General features: G+C 39.3%; 1 pseudogene; it reads right to left on the bottom strand.

The window, feature by feature from the left end:
• Positions 1-2,876: 2,876 nt before the first annotated feature.
• Positions 2,877-6,406, bottom strand: LOC120104378 (annotated as a pseudogene).
• Between the last annotated feature and the right edge of the window lie 8,684 nt (positions 6,407-15,090).

The raw sequence follows: 15,090 nt of genomic DNA, 5'->3' as shown, positions 1-15,090 counted from the left end.
TTGCATTAGATTTAATTTGAACTGTACCAACACCTTCCACTTTGCAAATACCATCATCTCCAAGAAGAACGGTGCCCCCCTCACATGATCTAAAAGAAGAGAACCATTCCTTATGGGGTGTCATGTGGAAAGATGCTCCAGAGTCCACAATCCAAGTATCGGATGACTGACACTGCAAGCAGCTGTAAATACTGCATCATTATCATTACTGTTGTGACCTCCTGATGAAACTGCAACCGTTGCCGAGTCTGAGACGGTTCCTTTATCCTTTTGTTCCCTCTCTTTCTTAGACTGTAGTAGTCTACATTCTGATTTCCAGTGGCCTGGCTTCTTACAATAGTGATAAACACCTGGTCTTTTAGTCCTAGACTTTGATCTGGTTTTGGATTTGCTTCTACCTTGTCCACCTTTCTTCTGCTCATCTCTACCTCTAACTATAAGTCCTTGAGCTGGAGTCTGAACTTGATGTTGTAACTGTACTTTCAATCTAAGCTCATTGGATAACAAAGTAGCTTCTACCTCTTCAAGACTTATTGTCTCTTTTCCATAGAGCATAGTAGTAGTAATATGCTCAAAGGACTTAGGCAATGAGTAGATGAGGATCAAAGCCTTGTCTTCTTCATCTACTTCAACACCAATATTTGATAAATCAAGTAGGAGCTTATTATACTCATCCAAGTGATCTTTGAGTGAAGTCCCTTCTGCCATACGAAATGTGTGCAACTTTCCCCTCAAATACAATCTATTAGTAAGGGATTTTGCCATATATAGACTCTCCAATTTTTTCATACTCCCTTAGCTGTATCAAGATCCACAACATTGCGCAGGACTTTATCACTCAAACCCGAAAACAAAGTTCCTAGTGCTCTCTCATTAATCTCTTCTTTGACAGCCTCATTATCTCCTGGGATTGCATCCATACCCTTGAGGGCTTTTGCTACACCCTCTTTAACCAACAAGTATTTCATTCCTACCTCCATAGTGAGAAGTCTCCTGTGCCATCAAATACAGCCACTTCATGCCTTATGGTAGTGGAATGAGAAACAGAAGCCAAATCGTTAGCCCTAGATGAATTTTGTTGCCCAACAGTAGCCATAGCTCTGATACCAATTGTTGAGATTAATGGGCACAAACTCACTGTATCCGACTTACCAATTAAGAATTGGACTCATTCAGACATTCCATCAAACACATCACAGGCATGAAAAGATAAGCACAAAGACACCAAATTTATGTGGTTCGGCAGCAAGTGCCTACATCCACGGGGAGGAGGAGCAATCCACTATATCAATCTTCCCAATAGGGTACAAACATAGATACATAAGAGCCCAAAATATGGACTGCCAAATGATCACAATAGGAGGCAAGATAAAACCAAATATAAAGCAAGAAACAACCTGATCGGATCACCCTTGTGCAGCCACAATGATAGATCAAAAGTGTAGTATGCAAATCAACCTTTCTATGGCTCCAATGGTAGATCAAATGAGTATCAAAACATACCTTCTCTTGTTACATTTACTGTGAACAGCAAAGAAGAAAGAGGCTCACGGAAACAGGAAAGTCACAGGAAGAAGCCACGGTTGAAGAAGGGAAGAAGGAAGAAAGCCTCCAGCGAGTGAAGACAGAAGGGAACCCAAGTCGAATGTTGCCAGGAGACCGAGAGCGCACGGGAGGATGAAGAAGATGGGTGCGGCGGCGGCTGAAATCCCTTTCACCCTAAAAACAAAACAAAACCCTTCATCTCACGGGAAACAGGTAATGTGTACCTTATATATAATGAAATGTCATTTTGCAAATAGGTCCCTCTGAAAGCCACTATTTGGAGCAACTTTATTTGCCCCAAATTGGTTTTCTAAGTGCGCAAATTCAAACAAAACACCACTTGGAAGGAAGTGTTTATAATCTTTTCCAAATAAAGGCAAGTGATGCGTCCTCAATTTAGAAGCATGTTAGCCGCTAAGGGCCTATCCAATTTTGCGAGCATTAGACTTTGTTCGACGGGGATTTGGACTTCAGCCTAAGTAGAAGGATGGTAGGTATAGGGTAGAAGCTTGGATCCCTACGGTGTAACTTTTGCGCCACAAAATCTTATGTTATTAATATAGATAGCTGTCATATCATCTAATTTGGAAACATGCGGCTCTCATTCATTTCTGAAATATGATAAGGCACTATTAGTGCGATATACAGCGCATCATGGCAATGAAGGAGAGCCACTCATCTCTAAGATGGATGACGCAATGACCATCCATGATGATATAGAGCTCTACGTGCAAAAGTAGCACCACAGAGAATCCTAGTTTATAGGATAGGGAGTGGTGTTAGAACCCTTTCAGTCCGCAAAAAAATAAAACAATAAATAAATAAATAAATAATAAATAAATAATAATGAAGGTGGAGGGGGAAGAAGATGAAGTGTGTCAACTACGTTGCCTAATAATTGATAAATTCAAACATCTAACATGGTTCCATGTCATATAGGTTGCTAAATTCGATATCTTGCCAAAAGGAAAGGTCACACTGCACGGGTATATATTGTCAAAGATTATTGATAGGCTTCACTATAGATTGGATGCTTTAATGTCCTGACCATGATCCAATTAGCACAATACATAATCCGACCAGTTCTTCGAGTAAAAATCTAATTTACTATTCAATTAATTAGCACATTCCATCTTCGCCCCTCCAAAGCCCTTATCTGAATGGTCACACCCCTATGTTTAGCAACTAAAGATTTTGGGTTGAGTTCAAGTCTTAAATGGTATTACAAGTATTTGGATCTGCATAACTATAGTGTAGGTAGATCTTCCTTCCTTTCTCTTAATTAAACATGTACATATTTCTTATTGACATTACAGAGGAGGAATAAAATCTCAAGTTACAAATAACTTTAAGAGATTCAACTTCAGTGGAAACTCATGGGTTTCGTGGAGCATCGATCTCTGCAATGGCTGCTTCAATCTGTTCCTTGACCCGAGAACCATCCAATTCATCAGTCTAACACAAGTGGCTTAAATTAGTAAACTATGAAACTGAAATTAAACTAGGAACTTAATATGATAGATGTTTTAACAAACGCCTGCATAATGAAAATAATTAGTTAGGCTTTTCAACAAAAAGGATTTATCAAACAATAGGATTTATTTATTTCTTCTTGTTTTACTTCTTGAGGTGATGGAGAAACAATTCCAAGCGGATAAATATGGCATGTCAGCTATGTTATAGAGGGCACTAAGATTGCAAATGGGTTGGGTTGACCTGTGACCCGACCCGCTTAGACCCACTTGACCCATTTTGGAGTATCTGTGAGACCGAGTTGGTTTCTAAAATTGAACCCACTTCATTTTCTGGATCGGGTTTGGGTTTACTAAATTCAGGTCCGATCCGACCCGACTCATTTGAAATTTGGATAATTTGGGTTTTCAATCCTACAACTCGACCCGAATCTGTAAAATTATTTGCATCCATAGACTACAACCTGCAGGAGTACAAATACAAGCTTGGAAGTCATGGATGGACTGACCCAACTCGGACCCAAACTAGATCTAAATTTTTTGGATTGGGTCCGAATATGCATGAACCCGACCCGACTCAAATGATCTGTTGGGTCAAAAATTGTAGTGGTGGATCCGACCCCATCCAACTCGATCTTTTATTGGATCCGGTATAGGTCTAAAAGTAGAATCCGAACAAAAAACTAGATTGGGTCGAGGTTATCCATGACCCGACCCGACTCATTTTTAACCCTATTGGGACTTGAGGGAAATCTTTACGTTATGAGAGTGATGCGCCCGGACACCACGTGTTCTTCTGGATTGCTTTTAGTACAGCTGTTTTTTTTGAAGCTCCAAAGCAAACGTTTAACTTGGTCAAAATGTAATTATCCTAGACGCCTTTCACAAGTCAAGGTCAACGTAAGCCGGCAAAACGTGTCCCATATTTACAATAAGAAAAGCAAAAGGGCAAGAACAAAAGGGCAGGACCATACGTCCATAGGAGTCATCATCGAGTTTCATGTATTTGTACGATAATGGGTGCAAAAATGACAGTGTCAGCGTTTATTTTTTTTTATAATTCCAAAAGTTCTACCTCCTGTTAAATAATAAATTTGCACTAAGTATCAAATGATGCTGATGCTTCGAAATCAAAGTAATAGTGATAAATAAAAGCTCAATTTTGCATAAAATCTGTTATCATAAATAATGAGAAACTCTTCATTAGATGGTGGCTAGAAGAATAGAACGAAATCTATACCAATTTAAAACCATTTCATTCATTGGATTCAATGTAGGTCATGCGTAATTATGGTTTCAACTTCTTAAATATCTACTTCTTTTGGAAATCTGATTAACATGTGTAATAAATTGCACTTAATAGTTCAAAATATATCTTGCCAAATTAGTGTGTTAGGATCGTGTACAACAACTCAAAAAAATGCGATGGGCCCTCACTATTTAACTACCTATTCTTTAGAATATGTAAGAAAATATAAATATATAAATAAATATATTTTGTCCTATAAACTTAAGCTTTTAGGACAAGGGTGATTTCAATATAATCAGCTTCCATTTTCATTTGCTTTTTGATTAAATTATGGAACTAGACCATGTGATATGGAGATCTAAATGAAACACAGGAACAAAAATAAATAAACGAAAATACAACAGGTGGAGGAAGCATCGGCTGCTATAACTCTAGACAATGCAAAGTAACAAAAGGCGGAAAGATCGATCGTGGATAGAGAGAAAGAGAAGACCTCAATAAATAACGTGTGTGAGAGGCTCTCAGAGCTCGAGATGATATTGGCTGTGATGATCTTGAGGTTAAGAGACTCGAATACTTCACACATCTTAATCAGGGCATCCCTCTTCTTGTTGCAAGTGAAGCTTATAACAAAATTCTTATTGCCCACTGCCAACACCTTTAGCTGCGACATCAAGACACAAGCAGATAAATTTCAACTATATATTTATAGATCGAAGGTCATATGAAAATAATGCCTTTTAATCCTCTTCCCATATATACTAGGTGATATGATCAAAACTTCTAACAAGAAGTCAGCGTAGGAATATAAACATGAGAAAGACCCAAGCAAACCGCATACTTCCAAAACTTCAATGGAGGGAATGAATGGTGACCCCGATCAAGGGGCCGGCTGGGCGATGTTTGGAGGACGTCATCCTGCTCCATATCGTAAAAAATATCTGCAAGCTCATGGGACATCTCGAGCTCTGATATCTCCGATTGTAGCATCTTCTCTTGCTCCTGAAGCTGTTGAATGTAGTTGATTGCATCCTTGATGATGGATGCCTTGTCCATCTAAATCCACAAATCCGTTCATGAGTTAATCAGTATATAAGAAGCGAGATCAATGATCGGGACAGTGCATCTTGATTATTTGTTTTCCATCTTTGTTTATCTTTTAGGTTTCCAGCTTACCTTTGTAATGTTCGGGACTACACTTCGAAGAGCATAAAGCTTTTCCTTTAGCTTCTCCCTCCTATTCTTCTCCGTGACAAGATACTTTGGGGGCGTCGGAGACGTCGCCACAATGGAGGAGCTCGAAAAGTAGCACTGAGAACTGGCTTCACCAGTTATCCAGCTGCTGGTATTAAAGACACCCATGGAAGAAGGGAAGACCCAGAAAACGATGAAGATAAAGATGTCATATTCAGATGAAGGTTACTCTAAAAACTTTAAGAAAGCAATCCAAACGAAGGAGAGAAAGGAGCAGCTGACTCAATGGGTCATGAAATGATTGATACTACCAGGAAGCTGAAGGATGCTTGTTTTGGAACAAACTTTCTTCTTGAGAAAACCTTCCTGAACAAACTTAATAATACTTCTTAACCCGCTCAATTTCTTATTTAGGAGGAGAAATTATTAGGTAGACCCACTCAGCTGGAGACCGGGCCAATAATATCATGTCACGATCTGCTCCCTCGAGATCTAGGAACAGCGTCAGCTGGTCGCATAAAACCAAGCCTAATTGGATTTCGGTTGGAAAGGGTCAACAAAGACCCCACAAGAACTAGCCCATCCCGAGTTCAGTCGGATTAACAAATTGCAGATATAAAACCATATTCTTGCTCGAACCAACCCACTTGCAGCAATAAAAAACTTTAGTATAAGGGTGAAATTGCTACGTTTTTCATAGAACATCCGAGGAGCTAGGAGCAAGTCTGAGAGAGTTTTGTCTCTTTTCAGAGGAGGCCACGAGACTCGATTTTTTTTTAAAAAAAGAGGCTTTGAAGTACCTGCGTAGCACCTCGGCCTCCAAGAAAGTTCTGGTCTCCCAGTAGTTGTTGTATTCGCCTTCGCCTTCCGTGAGATCCATGCTGCAGATTGCTGCCAGTTTATTGGAGGAAAGCAGGGAGCTTACAAGGCCTGTCTCAGATATAGATGCGTTCAGTTACGACCCGGATCTAGAGGTAGTCCTCTATATATATTGCCTGCAACAAGCATGCGACAAAAAAGCTCCCTCGCACCATCTCTTTCCTCAGGCAAAGGTGGGCGCCATCTCTTCCCAAGGACAAGGGTGGGGGCCTTCCGAGTGCGTCGTGGCCGGGCGTTTCCGCTATTGTCCCTCCATTGTTAGTCAAGTATTGGCTCAAGTCATTGTCAGCAAGCTATATTCAAGAGAACCACGAGAGGTTCAATTTTAATGGTGGCAAATAATCATAATATTGCTGAAAAAAATACTAGCCAACACCAATAATAATATTGCCACATATCCCTGAATTGAAATACATTAAATATGGTTAAAGCTCGTTAAGTAGAGCAAGTATAGCCCAATATATTTATGAGACACGTTGTGGAACGTTAGAGCTTGTCTTGGATGGTTGTTGCATGATTATGACGTACCAATTCTTTTCGGTTAATATCGCTAGACCCTCACTCCTATTTATACAAGACGAAAAGACTTTTTTTTTTTTACAACAACGGCTTACATGTGACGAATGTGAATGCGGCCAACAAAATCAGAAAGCAAAATATACATAAGACTCTGGCACTTGCCCGTGGTCTGCCCAAATGAAGCCTCCCGAGTGGTGAGCTGCATAGGAGGCTACCCAGTCAACCACACCATTCGCCTTCCGGTAGACGTGCGAAGTCTGATGGGAGGCACACTCCTCAATAGTCTATGAATATCGTAGAGCAATGGCTGATTCTCGATAAGCTGCCTCGGCCCCAGATCCACTCGATCACTATGGCCGAGTCTCCTCGAGGAGTAGATGGTCTGCGCCCAGTATCCACCTCACAAAGGAGACACCCTCCTAAGCTGCTCGAAGCTTGGCGGAGACCACTGACGAGTCGAAGATTCGCCGATCCTACTGCAACCAGTATGACGTCATGGTCCTGGATAACGAACCCCATGCCACCGCCATGTCCATCCTCTGCGACGCTGCCATCGAAGTTCATTTTAAGAAAAGCAAGGGTGGGGAAACTCAGGAGACGTAGATAGTCCTGGATGCTGCAGGAGAAGAATGGGGGGGGCAGATGTCTCTAGCCAACCCAGAAGGTGATACCTCAATGATGCCTGATATCTCCGCCGCGTGCCGTAGCACTCGGTTCGCCACCACCCTCGTGAGTGCCACCGCCTCAAAGACTTGGGCGTTCCTATTCAGCCAGCAGTGATAGGCTAGGTAGGCAGCTCGAGTCCCCCTATCCTCACGACCAAAACCCCGAGCGAAGCCTCTAGGAACTGCAGAAAACCCTCGGTGGATGCCCACATCTGCCACTGGTGAGCCAAAGCATACCTCCATATCTACCTGGACCGTGGACACCCGAAGAGAACATGGTAGAATGGATTCCTCCTCCGCGGGCACATCATGCAAACACCAGAAATCCTTACTCCCCACCGTGCCAACACTCCTCTAGTAGGTAAGCATCCCCAGGCCACCTTTCAGAGGGACAGAGTAACATGGGGATGGATGTGCATCCTCTATATCTATCCGCCATCAATCTATCGAGACAAGGGCCCACAACCCTCCTTGAGAGATCCTGAGCGCTCACTGTTGTCCTCCCGGTCCTACTCTACACCCTTCTGTCTGCCGTCTCCCCCTTAGGGATCGGCAATGCTAAAATCCGCTTAGCCAACTTCTCCTCGAACCTCCGTCTGACGAGATCCTCATCCCACCTCCGCTCTCTCTGGGCAAACAAGTCACGTACTCTGCACCCCTCCTGATGAGTTACGCCCCTGTTCGATGCGACGTTCGTAGCGGAATTCGAACGGGACGTCGTTCATCGTATGAACGCGCCTCGGATCGTAGAATTCAAAAATTTTTCTGGATTCAAATCCAGAAGATCTTTGAACTCATTAGGGAGGGAAGATTAGGATATGAGGAGGGTTGATTAAGATTTATAAAACTGAAACAAAAATCAGAAGTTATAAATTTGAAGATCTCATCTTCAAAAATTCTGCAGGTATAGAACACTATAGCCCGATGATCTTTCTAGGTTCCTGGTTAAGCCGCACATGTGTCGCCTCTACAGGTATCCATACGAGGATCTAATCATCTGAGATAGGTCTTACCGGAGTGCTAGCTCCTTGCAAAAACCTCTCATGACTATCAAATAGATTGGAAAAAATCTGCAACATATCTCCTTGAAGAAGAACTCTTTCTTCTTTGATCTTACTCACAATGGAGGAAGAGGAAGGAGGACCTTGTGCGTGGAACTTCTTTGCTTGATGCCGTGGAAGAAGAGACGATGCAGAGGACCCCTTGCTGCCGTGCGAGAAGGAGGAAGACTGGGCTTGGGCGTGGAGGAAAGAACTCCTTCTTTCCTTGGGCGAATTGATCTCTTCCTAGGTTTTCTTCTTTCTTTCTTTCCAACACTTGGAAGAAGATGAATTTGATCTCCTTGCTACCGTGGAAGAAGAGGGGAAGCCTCTTGCTGCCGTGGGAAGGGAGAAAAAAGAGAAAGGGAGGCGTGGAGAAGAAGAGGAGAGAATTAATTCATAATGTCTCCTTGCTACCCTTTTATAAATTGGGTTTAGGGCCTCTCCTAATCTTTTTAGGAGTATGGGACTATAACCCACCCTTGGATTAATGCCAAGTGTCCAATCCTTGTGCTCATAGATGCATGACATGTGTCCACTTAATCAATTGATTAATTTTCTAATCATATTAGGATTCCTAATCTCATTAGGAGAATTAATTGATTTGGGAGCATGCATCCTACGACGCCATGTGGACTTTAAAGTCCGCATCGTGTGAATACGACTTAAGTCATATTCATCCTACGACGACATGTGGTCTTTAAAATCCGCACAATCTTCGGTTTAATCAAATTGACCCAATCATGAACCCAAATCAATTTGGGTCGAACCCAATTTGATTTAGCTCATTAAATCAGCCCAATTGCAATCCAATTGCAATCAATTCTACTTAATTCTTCTTCCATTAACTCACTAACACTTAGTGGGTTAATTCAATCACCAATCATATTGATGATTGAATTTCTATTGTGATTCCAAATCACAATTATGATAGTTTGACTAATTAAATTCTCTATGTGTGTGACTCCGTAGGTTCTATTCTGACTGGTAGTGAAACATATTGAGATCTCCATCTCAATATCGCTGAAACCTTTCAGTAGACTGAAACGATTTCAGTTCTACTCTCAGGGTTCACTGATCACCAAGTGAATGCCTTCGAGTCTCACGATCCACTAGTGACACTACAGTATGTGGAGGCAACCCAGCAGAATGGAATGTTTGAACCTTTAGGTGCAGTTAGCGTATAATACAGTCTCTCTATCATGGATCCGATGTAACGGAGGTTATGGATATCTCGTCAAACCCATCGTCCGTCATATGTCAAATTTATACGACTTCCAGTTCGAGATATGGAAAACTCTTTTTCCAAAATACCTGGCCAGGAATTTATCGAACTTAGTCTCATAAATCACATAGGATCACTCCTAATATATCAAGATTGATAGATCCTATCTAGATGCAACCTTATTCCAAAATGAATACACTGTAGCCAATCCGCACTACATGGATCCGAATGACTAGGGCCCAAGTTCATGCTCGTCAAACTACAACAACCTCATAGTGAATAGCTGAGGCATTGCAGGTCAAATGACCAGTCATACAACTGCAGCATAAGTAGTCACTGACGAGTGGATAGACATCCATGTGACCATATCTTTGGTCACGCTCAGTACTTGTTCTTAACAAAACTCGCATAATCACCCAGTGTCTCTACACTGTGGACTCGAGACTCGTCATATGACTAAGTGATCTGTGCACTAATCTCAGCGGATCGATCACCATCCCTCGTGATGGATCCATCGATCAGGAGCATTTAGAAATTAATCCCTAATGACACATGCCTCAAATTCTCAACTCCTTGAGAATATGTGTAATCATCTATTAATTTCTTAGACGATTCATGGACACATACAAACATGAATGAAAAACAAATTGTCCAATTTTATTTATTAATAAGTATCAAATTACAAATTTGTGCCCCAGATTACAAATATGCGTCAGCCACGTTGGCTTCTAGGGCATACTTCTAACAATCTCCTATTTGCACTAAAGTCAATCAGACATGTATTTAAGTCCTATTTTCTCAAGATGGACTTCTAATTTCTTCTGACTCAGCTGCTTTGTGAATGGGTCTGCCACGTTATCAGTAGAGTCTACTCTGCACCTCTACATATTTTTTTCGAGGTAGTCGCGAATTAGATGAAATCGCCGCTCTATGTGCTTGGACTTCTGGTGAGACCTCGATCAATGAATGAACTTCCAGCCCTCCCCTGCTGGTCGGCTAACATATGGTCTCCCATGCCAATAGGTGGATACCACCTCTATCTCATCGCCGCCCCCAAATAAAACTACGGAACAACCGAAAGACTTTTGGGTGTACTTTTGTCTCACTCCACTCCACTCTACATAGCTTGTACTTTTAGATTTTTATTGTTTTATCAAAGCTCGATCTAACTTACGCATTGGAGAATTTTCTACCAAATTAGATCCGCCAACTTTTGGTGTTTTTTCTTTATGCTCGTGGATTGGATTTTTTTTGCTTCAGGCCGACCTTCTAGTCCAAAAAAATGACAAACCAATTCATCGTCATTCACCAATTCATCTGGTCTTCTCAGATCGGTTTTTTTTTTTTGTGGCAACAATTTTGAACAATGACATTGTAATTCTTAGGACGCTCCACATTACCTTATCAAGATAAATAATATAAAAAATATATTATTATTATTATTTGTTTTTTATTATAGCGAATGCTTGTACCACGAGCATTGCACGCCATCTCTCTTGTATCTTCTTTTAAGAAAAATATTTTCAAAATTAAAAAAAATCTCAAAATTTCCTCCAAAAATGATGTGATGATCCAAAAAATGTATTACTTTAGATAATGAAAACTTAAGGGCAAAATAATCTTGTTACTTTCCAATTATTCTCCATTATTTCTAAACAGTTATTTATTTTCGTGTTTACTTTAATTTTAAAATTTGAAAAACTATTTGTTGAGACAAATAGTGATTTCTGTTTTTTTCATGACTGGCCATTAACAGTTTTGGTTGGTGACAATTATTATGGAATAAGGAGATATTTAAATTGTTGGTTCCGGTACTGCATGGTGCCTGCATGACGTTTTCCTTTGGTCCCAAGCTTTCGACCTTTTAAAAGTCCTAAACGAAATCTTTCTGCTCCAAAGAAAAATATTGGCGCAAAAATCACTCTCTCGTTCACTGAATTGATTCACCCGAAATGCGGCCCAGTTTGGGCCACAAATTGGTCCTGGGTTCCGTTTTTGACACTGTTTCAGATGGCAGCTCTTTCTCATTTCTCTTAATTCAACGCGTCCCTTTCGCGACTATTCAAACGTTGGACTTGGGAGGCGGCCATCAAACCACCGACCATCAACGCGATGCACCGATAACAAGCTAATTCAAGAGGATAGAATGACATAATTGGATGGCCTCATGAGTACTTAAGTCTGATCTAATAGCCTTGGAGTTATCTTGAGCGAAATGCATGGCTCCCATCAACCCTTGATTTGGTTCGTGTTAGGTGGTTGTCAAATCCAACCATCGTGCATGTCAAACCTATATCATTCAATCTTTTAGATATCAGGTGCAATGGATTGACAAGGTTCATTAATTGTGAAGCTTGACATAACATTACTAATGCCTTGCATTCTACAAGGGATTAATGGGATCCGCGTGCCTTTCAAAGATAAGGGTTTTGTGTTCAAACTAAAGAAATGTTTGCTGGAGTTTTCAGCCATGTATGGTTCGTGAATTATTTCTTTCAAGTTGAAATCTTTTATGTATGTACGTAAGCTTCCAATAAATATTTTCATGGCTTTTTAGAGTTTGTTTCTTGATGTGGAGCTTCAGATGAATAATCTTCTTTTGAGAATAGCTGAAAACTTTCTTCTTTTTTATTTTCTGAATTTTATCCCTTAAACCTAAAACAAATAAATTAGTCAGCTTTTAACTCAACTTTTTTGCACCATCAAAACAATCATTTAGGTTCAACAAAAATAAAAAAAATGAGATAATTTTAAAAAACAATGTAGTTGGCTCCTCGACACCTAATTCTATATATTTTTGGAAATAACTAATTCTTTCACCAAGATGCTTTATCCTATCATTAAAAATAAAAACTAATTGCTCTTGTGGATACCTCGATCTCTTTAAGCCATTTAGTTCCATTGCATGTTTAAATTCAAAACTATTCTTAAAAGATACTTATAGGATCTTTCAGCATCAATGCAAATTTTTGGGTGGGGGGATAATTGAGGGTTATCTTTTCAAGTAGAAAGAAAGAAGGAAGAGGGAGAAGAGGGAGGATGCTGGTTGGCGGTTGGTGGTGGGTGCCACTGAATGGCCTTATTGAAGATAAGACTTATTGTTGCAGGGACCACGAGATGCAAAACCGGGAGCTGCACCAGCTGGCTGATGCTAACTGCCGCGCGACGCACGTGTCTTCTCTGATCCCGGTTGAGGCCTCGTCATATTCTGATCGGGTGGCTGACGTAGGGGAGACTTTGATGCGATGTAGGAAATGTCGTCACGTCACCGTCACGTGGCTGACGTTTAGCGGATTAACAGCACGTGGGCAGGACGGCAATCCGGACCCACACGCGGTTGCCGGAGGATTGTGGGTCCCATCATGTGGACGGGACGCGCCGAAGCGCGCTTTAGGTCAAACGCTGGTCTCCTGTCTTTTTCACGTCTGACCGACTTCCCAGGAGTTAAAAAAATAACTAAGACCCTGTTTGGAGAAGCTGTTAGTAATAGAGCTTTTGAAAGTAGAGCTGTTAGAAATAAAGCTATTTGAAGCAGAGAGTTTATAAAAAACTGTTTGCTGTTTGGTAACTACATTTCTAAAATGCTGTGGCACTTTAACATATGTTTGGAAAACAAACTGAGAAAGTATTTTTGTGTGACAAATGGCCATAAAGGACATTACCAGTATTATATAACAGAGCGTAATAAAATAATATGTATTAATACATAAATATATGATATAGTATAATATTAATATAATGTAATATAATATTATTATAATACAGTACATAACATTATGTATTATAGAATAATAATTTAATATAATATTAAATTATTTAAATAACATATCAATGTATTATGATATAATGTAATATAATATTATATTTATAGTATAATATAATAATAAATATATAAAATATTATAATTATTAGTGTAAATTAATTTTTCATCCTTCTAATGAACATTATTTCTCTAATAAATAGAGAGAAAGAAGAAGAAGATTGAGAGGGAAATGGCAAAAGGAAGAGGCGGGATAAGGATTTTGGGGAAAAAAAGTGTGATTTAAATGGAGGTATTTTGGTCCAAAAAATAGGCTTCGCGACAAGCTGAAAACAGCATTTTCGGAAAGCTTCCGAAAATTTTACCAAACACCATTTTTTATCTAAAAGTAGTCCTTATATATATATAATATATATATATATATATATATATATATATATATATATATTATATATATATATATATATATATATATATATATAAGGATACCATTTCTGAGGCCTACTTTTTGAGAGAATTTTCCCATTGTAGCTCTGCAAAATTATTATTATTATTATTATTATTATTATTTTAAAAAAAATAAAAACTAATGTATCATAATAAATTATTAATTATAAAAATTTCAATTAGTAACTTGTTGAGCAGAGTTTATTAAGTGTTAGCACAAAGGTTTGAGTGTTACTATGCATGAGAGGATGATTGTTGTTTTTTTTTTAAACTAGATCATTGGATTGCATTTTGTATCAGCTTTATACATTTGAATTCATTTCTACACTTGTCTTAAAACAATTATTAATATAATCTAATGGTGGATTTATATAAGAAGGTGAACATCTTTCTCGTTCAAAAGATACAACTTTTATCCTTCTCCATTGGAGCCGCCTCCTATCCCCCAGATTTTAAAGCCACGCATGATCTATCCAAGATTTTTACATGCACCTTGTTTTGCATTGCTGCGTCTCAAATATATCAGAATTTGACATGGGTGATGCATGCGAAGTCAGAGGACATGAAAAAATAGAGACTGCAACGTAAATATTGATTTTTTTAAAAAAAATGGGCACCCCAAATGCTTTGCGAAATGTAAGTCAAATATTGCCGGGGGAGGTAAGTTGCATTGCTTGCGACGTGAGAATGATTATTTTGAACAAGTCTGGGGATGCTGTCAGTCCAATCCCATACCATTGGGATTTCGGATCTAACTTTTATTCCATGTCATTCATTGAAGAATCAAATAGAGTTCAGATTAAGGTAATAAAAATAAGCATTGGATTCAAATTAGGTCTAGGAACCAAGAATATCAATGTTTATCTTAAAAATTCAATCAAACTAAAACAATCCAGGATTTTTAAGAATTTTATTAACGAAACATTCAATGCATGTTTGAAAAATAATTATGCCAGCAATTATCTAACAATAATTAATAATAATGATTGCTAAAATTGAAAAGAGGCACTTTCAGTCAAGTGTAAATCCATAAGATATTTTAACATATCATTACTTTTTCTGTATCTTGAGCTATAAAATTTCAAATATTAAGAA

This window comes from Phoenix dactylifera, chromosome 1, assembly GCF_009389715.1.
Source record: "Phoenix dactylifera cultivar Barhee BC4 chromosome 1, palm_55x_up_171113_PBpolish2nd_filt_p, whole genome shotgun sequence".
Lineage (NCBI taxonomy): Eukaryota > Viridiplantae > Streptophyta > Magnoliopsida > Arecales > Arecaceae > Phoenix > Phoenix dactylifera.
Note: the sequence above shows the minus strand (reverse complement) of the source record. Positions and strands in the feature narration are given on the sequence as shown.